The 6,225-nt window shown below is 36.2% G+C and overlaps 1 pseudogene; it reads right to left on the bottom strand.

The window, feature by feature from the left end:
- LOC102741639 (non-histone chromosomal protein HMG-17 pseudogene) overlaps positions 1–5,524 on the bottom strand; it is an 11,573-nt pseudogene extending 6,049 nt beyond the window's left edge.
- Between the last annotated feature and the right edge of the window lie 701 nt (positions 5,525–6,225).

The raw sequence follows: 6,225 nt of genomic DNA, 5'->3' as shown, positions 1-6,225 counted from the left end.
TCTTTATCCATTCATCTGTTGAAGGGCATCTTGGCTCTTTCCACAGTTTGGCTATTGCAGACATTGCTGCTATGAACATTATCAAAATATTGTGGAACTCCTTAAAATTTGCTGACTTAAAAAATATAATGCAAATTAAAATTTAATAAAATTTAAAAATAAAATCTGCATATTTTTAATAATGTTTTAATATATTTTATGTTATTACATATTATTAACTTCCATCATTGAGAAATCTGGTGTGTTATTAAAATATATCTAGAATATTTTTTCATAACTGGACTATCAGGACAGATTTCTAAAACATGTTTTCCACTAAGAATCTGTAATACCTTACATTTTATTTAAATACTCTTGAAAATGATTATTTTCGGCTATATTCCTAGATGGTAATTTTATGTATTCAGTCAGATTTGTTTACAGTTTTTATAAACAACATTTATTGGAGAATGCAAGAAGCATCAGAAGAGAAGTTTTAACTCCCTCAAACATAGTAAAATGATCAAACGTTTGGAATAGAAGCAAATTGTAAAAATGTGTCTTAACTGAGATGCTTTGCCCTAAGGAACCAAGCCTTGGTGTTTGATGATTCTTCCATAAACCTGAGTTTATTTTTAAAAATTGATCCGTTTAATGTAAGAAAGTTGATGGAGAAAGAATTCCACTTACAAGTTTTTCCACTAGACACTATAAAACTCCATCACAGCACCTTGCATTTTTGGCATCTGCAGTTGAACCCCACCGTTGAATGTTGCCAGATCTTATTTTGAAAAATTATGTTGTGTCTATAGGATGCAAATCATCTGAATGAAAATTCAAGTCAAATGGAAAGCCGACTTGGTCCTAGATGCTCTGTTTGAGTTGAACAGTGAGGAGACTGGAACTTCACTGGGACATGAAGAAATTTATGGAAAGAAAAGACCAAGAAAAGAGAGGAGAGCAGAAAGGGCAAGAGTAAAAAAGAGAAAGCAAAGAGAGCTAGGTTTGATCTGGAAAGACAGATTCTGTGACATGCTTCTTCATGTCGTTCCATGCAAATGGCGTTGTCTTCCCCTTCCAAGTAGCTCATCTACAACATATATAGACTCTACGTGATCACCCTGTTGGAAATATTTCACAGTTGGTCAGTTTTTCAGTTTGTTATTTTTTCTATAGATAGAAAGCAATATTTTAATGCTTTTTGCTGAAGAAATCAAGACTGTCACATATCAATAAAAAATACTTTTCTAAATTAGGTGTTTGTATATTTTTAAAAAGATACTAGAGTAAAACTTTTATTAACTTGAAAAATATGGGTGAGGAAACTTTAGAAAGCTGGATCATCCTTAATGACTCTTAATTATGTAAAAGCTAGAGACTTTTTTGTTTCCACGTACAATTCTTACAATGCAAAATTATTCTTTACTCTTTATTTATATTTATAGATACTATACCTACCTAAACTCTCATTTTACATTATTGGTTTACATTAAAACTTGAATGAACTATGTATTCACCTTACTGAACAACTAAGTTAATCTGAAAAGTAAAAGCAATAGAAAACTCTATATAAATAAGAGGTTTATGTGAAGTTCAGTCTTATATGTGCTTTATCTTTCTCAGGACAATGGTTCAAAATCAGCATTACGGCTAGCAGGAGAAGAGGAGAATTACAAACTAAGGAATTCTAAATAATTCATGGATGTGTATGGAAATAATGTTTCAAAACTCAAGTCAGAAGCAGCCGCTGGGGGAAATTTTTTTTTTTTTTGAGTCACAGTCAACAACAGTCATATTATTTCAGGTTAGCTCACACCATTGTGTGCATTTACAATGCAACATTTGTATGTTTCCATTGGTTTGGGAAAGAAAATTTAGAAGACTCGAACACACAAACAGCAAATATAAAGAATCCTTTCTAGTTCTCCCAGACAGTATGACTCAGTAGTAAGAAACACCATTCTGCTTGCAAAATCTAGTCTAAAACATGATTTTATATTTTCAAAAGTAAATCCAAACCTTGGCCACATCTTTTAGGCAAGTAAGTTCCCCTTTCACAAGATAAATGTAAAAATAAGACAAGTTATTGTTCCTGTTTATTGTTTATTTCACAAATGCCCTCATCTTGACATAGGTTTAGGGTAAGGGTCGTTGGTGACGCTTGGCAATAATGGAAAAACCACTCATTATCCAGGCGGGTCATTCACAGTTCTAAGATTGAACAATGATGTAGAAGCAAATCATTTATTTTTCTTAATACCTAAATTAGAAGTGTGAATGTAGCAATGGAAAAAGGAAAGTAATCAAAACTGTTTGAGGATAAACATTGAAGTAAAACAGGCTATTCCTTTAGATCTCATTTGGAAAGAAGACAACTGATAACTATGTAAGTAGAACCATTCATCCTCAATTTATTGAGATTGGTTTTACTCCAGCCCCCTTTTCATGGCAAGAACTCATATTCTAGCTTCCTCAACTCACATAAAGATAATATTTATAAACATATCTACTGGACCTAGGGATAAATGAATCTAAATCACCCAAATATCTCAAATAAAATAATGGATCATAGTGAGCTAAATGCTTTATGGAAATAACTTTGTAATATCATAGATTAAACAATACATATGTGAAAGTAAGTTTTGTGTTAATATTTTAGGATTATTTGTGTTAAATATTTTCATTAAGTGAAGATAATGCTGACCCTATAATTAACTGGGGAAAAACAAACAAACATTGTTCATCTTTAACTTTCAGGAAGAACTAGCTTCTTTTCTCATATAACTCAATGATAAATTTCAGATTTGTACGTTAATCTCTCTTCCTACCAGAGTATATGTTTGACCCTACTGAAATCATGAGGTTATAAACAGTATACTTTGAGGCTTTTAAAAGATATTGAATAGATTAGAATAATTTGTATCGTTGAATGCTGAAATGAATTATAGTTTTTTAAGTAGTGATTATTCCTAATCAAGATTTTTTTAATTTCTAATCAGGATTTAGCTAGATTTCTTAATTCACTTTGCTAGCTAAAGCTCGAATATTGGCTTCGTTTTATCCTGAGCTATGTTCACTCACATGATTGCAAATAAGCAGAGTCAGAATTCTTTAAATACACACCTGAACACCTGAAGTTGTAATTTTTTCTTTTTTTCTTTTTAATTATCACAGGTATTGTTTTCTGCTTTTACTTGTTATTAGTTCTGATACCCCCAAAGAATCTCTGTGCAGTTGATTCAAATCAAAAGCCAAACATTTCATCCGGTCTGTGACTTCCATTAATCAGCTGTCCCATAAAATTACAATTTAAAACAATGCCAACTGCCCTTCTCCAAGTTGCAGTTCACAGACAAAAGCCATAATGTCACACCTGATTTGGCAATAGAAGCATGGCCAGTTGGGGGATGCGGATTTGATGCCGACATCACTGAGCACTTCGCATTTCTAGTTTGACCATCTTGTTATTGACTGGCTCTGCATTAACTAGCTTATTTAGATAATATGTGCACGACACCAAGGAACGACCCGGACTTCTTTTTTTCCTTTTTACCATGTCCAGGCTTTCTGACCTTCGGTATTTCTCAGTCCTGAGGGTTCTCTGTCAGCTCCTCTCTGGCAGTTTATGGAGAGAGTGTGCTGCGAGTGAGATCTACAGAAGCTGCCCTGTGTGTTTACTATCGCATGAAAAACTCACTTCCATTTTGCACATGGGCCAGGAAGATCCAGGAGGTTTCGTCTCCTCAACTAGCTTTCATCTCTCTACAGCAGAGGTCTGGTGAGCTCTGCAGTGAGCTCTCATGCAGGATCGGAGAGAAAGTGTGCTCTGATCAAATGAGATGTCAACCCGGGAGCACAAAAGTGGGGAGTCTGCCTTTCAGACAGGCACGGAGATCGGCAAATGACCAGCTAGGCTCTGCCCAAAATCGGAAAATGAGTTTGAGCTATTTAGTTGCTGATTTCAATGTATCTCAGGCTGGATCTGAGAAAAGTAAATATGTAAAAATAGACTATACATGCATATATATATATATAAATATATAAATAAAAAAATGAATGTTAAATTTTTCTATTAGCACTTTTTAAAAATTGCCTGACAATGGCTGATAACTGTAGATTGGACTCCACTCTCTGAGGTGAGCAGTATTCTGAGGTTACCGGTTTCTACAGACAGAAGAGCTGGGACACACAAAAAAATGGTTATTTGGTCAAACATTTGGTTTCAAAAAGAATCACCTATTGGTCTAAAACAAATGTGAAAGCATTTCAAGGAAACATTTACATATTCAGAAAACTAATTATGATTGGGCCCTTTAGTCAGTGAGACTGAAGACGTTTTCAACTCTGATTTTCTTTCAAGTTAGGGTTCAAGTAGGGGGAGGGATAGCTACTTCCACATTCTCAGAAGCAGATTTACCTACTTTCTTTCCCGGAGACCTAAGAAATCATTCAATTATTCTGATTATATTTAATGCTTAGAAAAATTCTTTTCTACTCCAGGTTTTAAATTGTTGTGTATCTTTTTACCTGGAGATATGGCTAATGAATAGCCATTATATATTTTTTTCTAATTTCTATTTTCTAATTGTGTTCCTGAAGCAAAGAAAGGAAAGCCCCTTCTTTCCCCAAAGGCAAGTTGTAAATTTTGAAGTTACGTTTTTGTAAATTCTCTCACATGTATGCAGTCACTATTTCTCATCAATAGCATATGTACTGATACAGCGGCCCACAAATGTGTCTGATTATTGGGCCATCAATTTCACTCTTACCAAATAAAGTAGTTTGACTTTATTATTTACATGATTCGTAAAATATGTAGGCCACTGACCACACAAATAAACATGTGCTTTTGGATCAGTCGAAAGCCGGGTGTTTATGAACAGGGTTCTTTGTATTTTTAACAATATCTGGCACATTTAAGCAAAACTCTTTACCGAAACATGGAGCCTGGATATTTGTGTGCTTCGTGATCTATGCTGGGCAGGGGCCCCAACCTCTGCTCTGTAGGCAGACCAGAGCACAAAAATCTGTTACTGCAGTTTGACATTTTCTTTGCATGATTAGGTCAGTTGGTAAGTCTCCACTTTGCAGTTCTTAGAAGCGCAGATTTCCTGTTACAAGGCAATGTGTTTCTGATTACAGCCTTGAAACCCAGACATCATACCTGTGTTCTGTAAGCAGTCCTACCTCTCATTTTCCATGTTAACACGAGAAACTTATCGACCCTACCTTCCTTTTCTTTGCCTGCAATGGCCGGGGAGACTGAGAATCCAAGGGGTCATAGTGAGGAAACTGAAGGCAGAGTGTTACACACATTCCAAGTTCTGGTACAATGTTCCTAAGCTGGAGAAGAGAACCGGAAGGAATTCAAAGCAAAAGTGGTTTTTTCCAGCATAGAGCCGGGCTCCTCTGTTTTGTGCTTTAATTCTGACTGTCACCGCCAAGTTCAGTTGGTGAGACAACATGATTGTTTTTCAAAGGAACACTTTCAAAGACCACACAAGGCTCCAGTCCTACCCAATATCGCATAGCGAATCTCGTCCATGGCACTTTCTTTGCTCACCTGACTCACACAGCTCCTGACATAAACTTGTCTAAGCCTGTACGCTGACGTAGACAGCTTCCTAACTCATCTCTTGCCTTTCATTCTCACTCCCCTACCTTCACTTCCTCACAGAGGAGCCTGAATTTTCTTTCAAAAAATGAATGTAAATAAGATTGTTTCTCTCTCTTGCTAGGATCCTCCAGGGACTTCCCACTGCACTCTGATCAACTTTCACACTCCCTTCTGTGACGTCAAAAGCCTGACATGATCCGGGCTGTCCCATTTTCCTGACCTCAACTGTTCCCACTGTCCTTCTCTTTGTACACTGCATCCTATGTGCAATAGTTTTCTTCCTAATTCTGCCTTGAAGCCTCTGAATGGGCTGTTCCCTCTTCTTGAAAGACTGGTTTCCTGCCTTATCACACTCCTGACTCCCTCTCATTCAACCTTTAGGTCTCAGCTGACCCATCATGTCACTTAACTCAGACAACTCTTCCTGGGCCTCCTGATCTACAGAATTCTCAGAGTGATTCTCCTTCAACCATCTGTTTTATTTCCTGCACAGCACTCACTACTCTTTCATATTATCTAGTTGCTTCATTGAATACTAGTTTATTTTTTGTCTTCCTCTACTGGAATCTGTGCTTCGAGAGAAAAGGGACTTCATCTTATTCTCAGTGGGCCATTGCCCTCATGTGGCA

This window comes from Leptonychotes weddellii, chromosome 1, assembly GCF_054177405.1.
Source record: "Leptonychotes weddellii isolate Sample4059 chromosome 1, ASM5417740v2, whole genome shotgun sequence".
NCBI classification, from domain to species: Eukaryota; Metazoa; Chordata; class Mammalia; order Carnivora; family Phocidae; genus Leptonychotes; species Leptonychotes weddellii.
The sequence above is the reverse complement of the archived record's forward strand: the minus strand, read 5'-3'. Positions and strand labels throughout refer to the sequence as shown.